We start from the raw sequence: 11,066 nt of genomic DNA, 5'->3' as shown, positions 1-11,066 counted from the left end.
CATATGACTGTTAAAATGCTGTTCTGCAAAAAGGTTCTTAATGTCTCTTTCTCTTCTGAAATTAGGCGTGATGCGGCGTCCAAAGATTTCTACTTAATATAACTGTCAATTTTGAACAATTTATCACGTTCAATATTAAAACTATGCTGTATGCGGTTATCTTCGTGCTTGAATGTAAAATCTGTTGCATTTACTCTAGTAGCTTTGTCCGACTTATCATTGGCAAAACGGCTCTCAAAATGTTGAATAATGTTGTTTTATTTTTGTTGCTCTAACGCGCTGCTTAGTACAGTAGAGAAGAATGAAACAGCACCATCTGTCGACAATTCGGTATTGACACCACTAGATTCTGTCGGATCTCTAACATCTAGGACTGGATCAGAGTTTGACGTATCGTATTTAGCAAAAACCTGCAAACTGTCGTAGTTATTGTGAGCACTTTTGATGAAATGACACCCGTAATTTTTCTTTATATAATATAACGGAACCCCACCTTTTAAACCGCCAAAGTATTTCACGTGCATATATTACCTGTATATAATAATAACCAAAACAAGAACTCGTAATACAACAAATTTCACTAACCAGTTTTGAACTTATAAATAGTATAACTATAACACAGGGGAAACCCCAAGTATCGATGAAAAGAAATTTAAATAAATACATGTGCTATCTGTGACAAGGTTAGAATTAATAATGCATAGAAAAACATACGAGAGGCTTGATATCTATCTTGATTTCATGGTTGTAGCATAAAAATGTATTACTAAATAGTGTAAACGCGTTGATCGTGCGCGGATTACAAAATGCACTTCGGTTAACGCTTTTACACCACAAATAAAATTATAAAAAGAAGCATTCAATTCTTAAATGTATAAAAGTAATGATTAAAAAAGAGTGATATGTTTGATGTTTTTTTCAAGAGATTGGCGTTATCTTTAGTTAAAAATGTATTTTTACTAAATAAAATCAAGTGCAATATTAAACACTGTGCGGGACAAATTTGCCATTCCGGTATCGGCAAATCTGACTTTGTCGGTTTACAAGATATCAAAAAAAAAATTTGCCCAGTGATAGATTATTGAAAAATTAAAAAAATGCCATATGTCACAACTTGTCACTGTTGTCACTCTTGTCACTGCAGCTGATTAAAAGTACATTTCCCATGGGAAATTTGATAATTCCCATGGGAATATTAGAATTTCCCATGGGAACATTGAAAGTTCCCATGGGAAAAATTACTTTTCCCTCCCATGGGAAAAATTACTTTTCCCATGGGAAGTTTAGAGTTCCCATAGGAACTTTAAAGTTCCCATGGGAACATAAGTAAATTGTTTGTTCCCATGGGAAGTTCTAAATTTCCCAAGGGAAACTTTAAATTTCCCAAGGGAACTTTTCTTCCCAAGGGAACTCCTTTTCTTCCCATGGGAAAATACTTTTCCCATGGGAACAATATTTTTTCCCATGGGAACAATATTTTTTCCCATGGGAACAATATTTTTTCCCATGGGAACAATATTTTTTCCCATATGGGAACAATATTTTTTCCCATGGGAACAATAATTTTTCCCATGGGAACAATAATTTTTCCCGTGGGAACAATAATTTTTCCCTTGGGAACAATATGTTTTCCCATGGGAACAATAATTGTTCACATGGGAAGTGATATAACTAAAAAGAAAACATAAAAAAATCCTCTAATTGCATGAGTGAAGCAATTTCAAAAAACGGACTAAGTTATTATGGGTACAAGTATTTCTTTGAATCTTAATTGTAGAAATATATAATTGTGTGTTCTACGATTTTTGTCTAGGCATGCTTAATTGAAAGTAAATCACTATGTGTCAAAAATTTAACTACTATAAATTCAGAAATTATTGCTGTTTTTATTATTGTGAAAATAGTGACAGGGTTATAATCACAATAATATACACTTGCATATTGAAATTTTTTATGAACTAAACAGGATTATTCTAAATTTTGCACACAAAAAAATGATGAAATTGAGAAAAATCGCACTTACAATTGCTAGCAATAATTTCTGAATTTTCAGTATATAGTTTTGCATATATAGCTTTCACACCATTGCACACAGTGTCTTATGTTTATCTATTTGAATGTTTTTGTGTTTTTTTCATGCAGACATTTAAATGTTGATAGGTCTTGCTCATTGTTGACGGCTGTTCAGTCACTGGCTGAAAATACCTTTATCTCTGGTTTTTAGTTGTCTCATTGGCAATCACATACCATATCCTTACTTAATTTCAACACTTCTTAATTTAAGTTATGTACATTTGAGAATATCATTTTCAAAAAGACAAAACATTACAATTGGTATAACAAATAAGGCACTTGTGTTTTAATATTTCATCTTTCACTGAGATAACACCATCAAGTAAAATGTGTGAAACAAAAACAGAAAATTAAACAAACAGCAATAAAATAACTTAAGCAAGTGTCAATAAACCTGCACAAATAACATGAATAATATATCTAAGGTCATAAGCAAGTGACAATAAACATACAGCAATAATATATCTAAGATCATAAGCATAAACATGCAGCAATATTATACATTGTATATCTAAGGTCATAAGCAAAAGACAATCAACATACAGCAATAGTATATCTAACATGTCTAAGGTCATAAGCAAAAGACAATCAACATACAGCAATAGTATATCTAAGGTCATAAGCATAAACATGCAGCAATAATATATCTAAGGTCATAAGCAAGTGACAATCAACATACAGCAATAATGTATCTAAGGTCATAAGCATTTAAAAAAAAACATGCAGCAATAATATATCTAAGGTCATAAGCAAGTGACAATCAACATACAGCAATAATGTATCTAAGGTCAAAAGTATAAACATGCAGCAATAATATATCTAATTTCATAAGCATTAACATACAGCAATAATATATCTAAGGTCATCATGGTCATAAGCATAAACATACAGCATTAATAATATATCTAAGGTCATAAGCAAGAGAAAATAAACAGGTCTTGTATAAGAATATTAACAGTATCCGGGACAATTTTGCAATTCCGCTGAGTGCAAAAGTTGTCACCTTCATTTTTGGAGTTAAGTCAAAATGAAGTTGATAACTTGATTGGTATTGGTTCTCTGATATTTGTCCTAAACATGCTAAATATGTTTGGCTCTAGCACCACTGTTGAAAAAGTAATGCACCTTTTTTCAACAATTTCCTCAGAGGAAAAAGAGTTTTCCTCAAGGGAAAAAGATTTCCCTTAAGGAATTTGCTGCATAATTATTTCCTTTGAGGAAATTCTTTTTCTTTTGAGGAAATTTGCCGCTTCAAATTTTCCTTTGAGGAAATTTCCTGTAAGGAAATCATTGTTCTTCAAATTTCCTCTAAGGAAATTTCTGAACATCAAATTTCCCTTAAGGAAATGTTTTTCCTCTATAAAAATTTCATAACAGTACAAACATTGACAAACAGTATAAATATATTTTCTCCTAGACTGAATTATTGATCATGTTGATACAAAAGATTATATAAAATAAACACTTTTCATGTCAAATTAACTTGTCTTCTGTTTCAGCTGCTGTGTATAATTATTCTACCCCCTACATAACAGTTCAGTGCATAAATAATTCCATTCACAAGACATCTTCCTTCAATTGGTTGAATAAATTTTGGCAACTTGTTCTTCAAACATCTTCTCTGTATATTTGATATGATGGAGAGCCATGTACATAATATTATGTACATGAATGGATAATGCATGTGTTTATTTCGACAACAAACATGACAAAGATACTATTTTTTTTCTTAATTTCTCCATAATCCATCAGTGAATATGTAGGTTGTTACATTTTACACCATTGTGTCCTTGTGCATCTTTGATAGTACTCCATTTTGTTTATAGCAATTTTGTAGAATTTTTTCTATTTCTTTTTCCAGAAAAAACACACAATTGAGTTCATTTCACATTAATTAATCCAATTAGCACATTATGTAGAAAAGTATTAACAAATAAGTTTCCTCTTCAGTATAGACTTGCAGGACCTGACGATGATCATAAAAACCAAGATATCTGACCTATAAATACACAAAATAAAAAAAAGAAGTTATAAACATGATAAATGGAGAAAAAAACAGCAATATAAATAGGCTTATTTTATCATGTTAGTCATAAGAAACCTCAAATTAAAAAAAAATATGTATAATAATTATGTTTTTTATAACTAAATGGATAGTTTTCATTATGCAACTTCAGTACATATACTTTTTTCTGAGGAAAATTCTTTAATTTGTCCACATTTAGAAGAAGTTTACTTATTTTTAATTGCTTGCTTCCAGGAAGCAATTCGCCGATACATATTTTCCATATACATAGTGACCCGAGCGTAACCCTCCTCGTAAAAATCCGGTGACCACAATATGCAAGGATCTGTCATTGAAATAAACAAATACCTGATTATACATGTTAAACACGTGCTCAATACCCATGCTTTTTGTGATTTGATTACTATAAGGTGGCAATCGGTAAAACTCAGCTTCAAAACACGGCATTTAATGAGCAGCATTATTTGTTAAATCATAACAAACAGAGAGAAAAAAAAATTGACGATTTATATGATATACTTGTGAAAATAATGATAAAATCGTGCACAGAGGACTAAGTTAATGATGTATACATGCATTGGTTCAAAAGTTGGACAAACTTTATTTTTCATCACTCACTCGTTTCATATGACTTTAACATTTGAGAAACTTTCATTTGATATTCTTACTTGTCATGCTTTATATGAGTTCTCTTATTTCAGTGCTTTGTGTCCAAGATTAAATATTCGTTGTTTAGTGCCTTGCAGTGATATTTAAAGTTTAGCCACTTGCAAAAGTTGTTATAGAATGTTCATATGCTGTGTTATTTGAACCACTGTCCTATATTATGGTCAGGTAAGAGGTTGAGTGCTCACAGACATGATATCTTTTTATTAATTGTTATTGTTTTTGAACATGTTGAACTAAATTGGATTGTTTAAATCTTTTCATGTTGGGATCTTTATTGGCTGACCTATAAAGGAAGTGGTTGTCTCATTATTGAAGGCCAGCCCATCATTGGCCTTTAATTTCTTGCATCCACTTCTTTGAACTCTGGTGGATAAGTCACTCATTTACCATACCACATCTTCTTATTTTTATAAGAGTCATCATTCAAAGGCAATTACTTTTATCATGTTTATTACTGTAATTCAGAAATTATCCAGAGGTTTTTAGTAATGCGATTAATGTGACTGGGTGAGTATCGCAAAAATAAGAAATCATATTTTGATAACAGAAACATATATATATATCATGTATATATAATTGATGCAGATTTTATTTGTAATCACAATAAGTTGTCCATTCCCTGAAAAATAATAAATGCAAGCAATAATTTCTGAATTTACAGTATATAGAAGTGGTCTTACCATTTAGGCCTTGTTGTATTCTGTTTATCTTGTTTTGTCGCTCATTTCTATTGAAACTGTTTATATTTTTCATTATTTTTCTATATTTCTTGTCCTATAAAACATAAAAAGGGTAAAAACTATTATTAAACATCAGTATTTTCTTTATATACAATAATATTTAATAAGAATGGAATATTTGTGCCATTTCATTTTACAAACTTTTGGTCAGTCATGACTTTCAAAGACTTTCACCCTGGTCAATAGTTTAAAAAACAAACATTCCCATACTTTTTCTTGGTGTTCGTACTAATTTTTCATTGGACAACAAAAACATGATTCAACTATTCTTCTATGATTTGTTTTGCTTGACTACGTTAAACTCTGAAATATTGTTTACAGTATAATCTGTATGTGTCTAACTCATCAAAATTTCAAATTAATATATAAATAACCAATAAGAATGCTATGCATGGCTCAGCTTGATACAAACGTACACTTTAAACCCTGAACAGTTGGAGCAAGTATGGACACAACATTCAATTCAAACTTTTCTACATTGGTTACAGGTATAGGGGGAGGTTGAGATCTCACAAACATGTTTAACCCCGCCGCATTTTGCGCCTGTCCCAAGTCAGGAGCCTCTGGCCTTTGTAAGTCTTGTTTTATTTTAATTTTAGTTTCTTGTGTACACTTTGGAAATTAGTATGGCGTTCATTATCACTGAACTAGTACATATTTGTTTAGGGGCCAGCTGAAGGACGCTTCCGGGTGCGGGAATTTCTCGCTACATTGAAGACCTGTTGGTGACCTTCTGCTGTTGTTTTTTTATTTGGTCGGGTTGTTGTCTCTTTGACAAATTCCCCATTTCCATTCTCAATTTTATGGATACAACTCTGAATTGTAAATTTGGATTGTGATTCAATAGTTGATGCAGCACAGGTTTCTGACATTGAATGAATGTGGTCCAAGTACTTAAAAATTTTAAATTGACAATTAACCTCTAAAATGGTCCAATATTCAAAATCTTAATACATGGTTAGATGCAGCATATCAACATGATCAAAGAACCCAAATAATTCATTATTTGATGAAATCAAATAAAGTTCAATTTTGGACCCTTTAGATCTCAATGTGGACCAATTTGTTAACGGGCCAAAATATCAAAAATCTAAATGAATGGTTAGATTCAGCATATCAAAGAACCCCATATATATATTCAATTTTTTTGAAATCAAACAAAGTAAAATATTGGACCCCAATTTGGACCAACTTGAAATTTGGGCCCATACTAAAAATCTAAGTAAATATTCAGATTCAGCATATTAACATGATTAAAGAACACCAAGAATTTAAATATTATTAAAATCAAAATAAGTTTAATTTTGGACCCTTTGAACCTTAAGATAGACCAATTTAAACAGGACCAAAAAACTAGGAATCTAAATACACAGTTAGATTTGGAATATATATATATCAAAGAACCCCAATAATTCAATTTTCTATAAAATCAAACAAAGTTTAATATTGGCCCCTTTTGGCCCCTAATTCATGTAATTTCTAAACTCTGGACAAAAACTCTGGTCACAAACCCTGTGTTTGAGTTTCATAGATTTCTGTTAACTTATACTAAAAGTAATTATGCGAAAACTAAGTGTCTTCGGACTACGACGACTACATGATAAAATTGAGAATGGGAATGGGGAATGTGTCAAAGACCCCCCTTTTTTGGACTATCAATGCATTTGAATGGGGACATGTAATTACCCCCCCCCCCTTTTTTGTCCTGGGTTAGGAAACCCTTTTTAAAATGACTGGATCCGCCCCTGAAGGGTCTATCATTAAGTTTGACAACTTCAGACATACTACTTTACCAAAAAAATTGACATATTTCATCCAATTTAATTTCATTCTTTACTTGCTATTTCATCCATAATATTTTAAAGAAAGAAATTTGGAAGGAGTATGATTTTAATTTGCAAGTTATACACTATCCAATCTAGAGACCTAATAGAGTAGATATATACTTGACTAAGGGAGCTACCATTTGAATTTTATGGGGGGGGGGGGCTAGGATGAAAAATTTTATCCTGCCTTTTTTTTTAGCTGTAATCTGTCCTGCCTTTTTATTTTTCACTCTGTTCGTTCCTGCCTTTCTTTCTTTTAGTTTATCCTGACTTTTTTTACCAAAATTGTCGTCCTGACTTTTTTTTTTGCTAGTGTCTCATCCTGCCTTTTTTTTCTTCTCAAAACTCCTGTTCTGCCTATTTTTTTCAAATTTCATCCTAGCCCCCCATAAAAATCAAATGGAAGCTCCCTAATTTAAATCAAACTTGGGGTGACTGGGGACAAAGATTTAAGGGAATAGATGACAGTTTACCTACAATGATCTAGCTTCATGGCAATGGCATACATTACAGACTACATGTACATCATGTACATGGTCATTCTTAATTGTGTTTAAACTTTGGGAGTTCATTTTTTTAATGTTTAAAGCTAACAATTTCAACTACATACATTTATCAAGATTTGATTCTACATTTATATATAATTGTGTATGTCACATGTATGTACATGATGTATTTTAATGTAAAGCATCTGAAAACTCATTAGCCGTTTCATATTTATTTCAGTTCTTCAAAAGGCAAATTTATATGAGCCTATGCCTGAAAACAGAGATTTCTTATACACCTTATCGCTATTTGTCCGCCATTACTGGATATCACACAGGTTCCCGTAAAATTATGACGTCATAATACAAAATAGCTGACGCCACAATGAATAAGTGATTGTTGTATGCGTCAAAAGTTCAAGCGGCAGGGTCAGCCGGGAATAGCGATAAGGTGTATTAAGGAGAAAGCCCCGCCCCCCTTTTTGGTGTGAAATATTTTGTTGATTATATAGGGAATCACTGAAGCATGACTGTAGCAAGCATCCCCCTCTGCCTCCCCCCCCCCCCCCCCCAAAAAAAAAAACAACAACAAAAAATTAAAATAATGGAAATTTCTGGATCTGCCCATGTCAACCTTTCACTCAGGTCATTGGTGAAGAGTTGTCACACAAAATAAATGATATCAAATGTTCATATGTATATGTTTTAGCTCGTGTAGGTGTAAGGAGGCAACCATTTGATTTGTAGGGCGAACAAGGTGAATAATCTTGCCTTGTAAAACTTGTGCTATAAATAAAAATTAATACATTTCCATTTAAAAATCCGTCAGCCCAATCTCATCCAGTGAAATAGATTATTATCTGTTTTCGAAATTATATGGAAGTACTTAGTAGTTCAGACGCATTGCAAGGCATTTTTTCTAAGGAGACGTGTAGACTCATTTAATTGGGGGAATGGAACCAATAAATTGATAGGATCCGATATGATCTTCCAAGTACGGAGCACCTATTTTTTTAAGGTAATTATTATTAGTGTCGGTGATCTCACAAGTAAATCAGAGAAAATATTGCATGCAAATTAATGAGCAGAGAAGAGACAATTATCAACTTGTGTATTATTCATTTTCTCGCAGTTATTTACGGTAAATTAACTATATGTATATATATCCCAAAACAGGTGTTCGGTTCTAGTACTATACAATTTAGTAAAACTGCTATATTTTGGGGCCGAAAAGGGGTCTTATTGAACCTTCTCCTTTATAAATCTTAAGTAGGAATGCGTGGGTTCCATTTCATGAGACCTACACGGATTTTTTATAAAATCAATTTAAAAATTATAAATGCAGTTTTCAATTCTTTCCCGGCATAGATAAACAAAATATGAAAATAAATAATCTTTTGAAAATAATACGATATGGTTTAATTATTTCACTTCATTATAATGATAAATCCTTTAGATCTGAAATGTTTAATGAAAACGAATTTATCATTTTGATCTACCGATAAACTTTAAATTGAAGTGACATGGTCAGTTAAGTAACCTGATTAGTTGCATGGCTGATTACCATCTTACAGGTGACCCAGTAATTTTCCATATGACACTAGCGTGTACCCTTGGGGTGTGTATAACTTATTTTTTGGGGAACATCCTGTCCACGTGTAATACTTAGCATATATTGCAACATTTGACATTAAACAAATTTTCTTTGTAGCATCGGAGGCAATTTCATGTTCAACCATACAGAAAATTTCACAAAAAAAATATGATAAAATCATAAGAAAAAGAATAAGAAATACTAACAAATAAATTTGGCATTAATAAAACGGGAATTCGTGTATTCAAGAGCTTATTTTCAGTGGACAACAACAAATGGAAGTTTTTAACGACCTTGACTGGCTATAATATATATATAGAGCACTTGCACGGTCGTTCCAGTGGACATATTTCATAACAGATTACCTATTCTTTTTATATATATGACAATTATTGTTCAATCTGATACAGTAACACGTACCTATAATGTACAGTATTTTGAACAGCTTCAAATATATGGGGTCCGTAGTAATACCGCAAAGGATCCGCTTAGTGCACTAAGAACAAAAATGTGCACTAAGGACCTGATGGAATGATACAACTGTTACAAAGGACATGGCATATAAAAATAGGCTTTTAAAAATTCATAATTTTAAATTTTACAATTATACCTTTTTTTTAATTAGAAAGTTATCGAATGTGTATTCGACACGTGCCTAAAAAAATTGATTGTCACCTTTTTAGTGTAAAAGGTAGAAATTCACGTTCGCCCAACCTTGACCCGTTCATAATCTGCTAGTATACTGTTTAAACATGTATATATGGTATTTTAAATTGTTCTCTATTTTTTTCCCATTTGTTTGTTTCTGCCGTATTTATTCTGTCTGTTATAATTTTTACTTCTAAAGTAATACAGTATTTTCAACTCTTTTCAGTTTGGAAATTTTTAATCCTTTTAATTTTAAAAAGACAAATAATTGTGAACACTTCACGGAAAAGTGAGGATTTATATTTGGTTGCTTAACGTCCAGTTGCCAATACTTCATTCATTTTTCTGATGTCAGGGTCCATGCCTCACAGCAAGGTTTTATAAGGATAGAACATAGGCAAATGCAAATAGATTCTATTGACTATATCTTTGCTGCTTTGGTCTCTGCATGTATACATAATGATTCATTATGTTTTATGGGATACTTAACTTCTGTTCTACAAATTTTATATTAAAATATATTCTGATTTTTCATTTTTAATGAGATTTTAGTTTCTGTTGATTAGAGGCAGTACAAAAAACATGTTTTAATCATAATTAAGGTGAACCCAGCCCCCCCACCCCTGTCAACGTGACACCCAACCACACCGCTTGAAAATCTTGAAATATTTTTTAATGTTATCTTTACTATATGTTGAATAGGGTGACACGTTGTCGCTACATAATAACCAGATAAAATGGATCTTGTTTATACAAAAAATATTTCAAGATTGTGGTTTCTCAAACATATGGGAGCCACAAAATTTTGTTAATAAAGAATGGTTAAAAACTGTCATAAAGCAGAGATTGCTAGATCAATATATTCAGAACTGGAATTCCCTCATTCAAAATTCGTCAAAAGGTATAAACTACAAAAATTTTAAGAAAAACTTGAAATTGAAGAATATTTTAATATTTTGGACTTCAAAGACGCTATTGTTTTTTGTCGGTTTCAAACGACTAATA

General features: G+C 31.7%; 1 long non-coding RNA gene across 1 annotated transcript; it reads right to left on the bottom strand.

Moving 5' to 3' along the window:
• Window positions 1-2,329: 2,329 nt before the first annotated feature.
• On the bottom strand, window positions 2,330-8,819 carry LOC139502952 (uncharacterized). Its single transcript, XR_011658982.1, has 3 exons — window positions 8,626-8,819; window positions 5,449-5,542; window positions 2,330-4,072 (listed from the first exon to the last, which is right to left on the bottom strand). It is a non-coding gene; the product is annotated as an uncharacterized lncRNA (long non-coding RNA).
• Between the last annotated feature and the right edge of the window lie 2,247 nt (window positions 8,820-11,066).

Source organism: Mytilus edulis, chromosome 14 (genome assembly GCF_963676685.1).
Source record: "Mytilus edulis chromosome 14, xbMytEdul2.2, whole genome shotgun sequence".
NCBI classification, from domain to species: domain Eukaryota; kingdom Metazoa; phylum Mollusca; class Bivalvia; order Mytilida; family Mytilidae; genus Mytilus; species Mytilus edulis.
The sequence above is the reverse complement of the archived record's forward strand: the minus strand, read 5'-3'. Positions and strand labels throughout refer to the sequence as shown.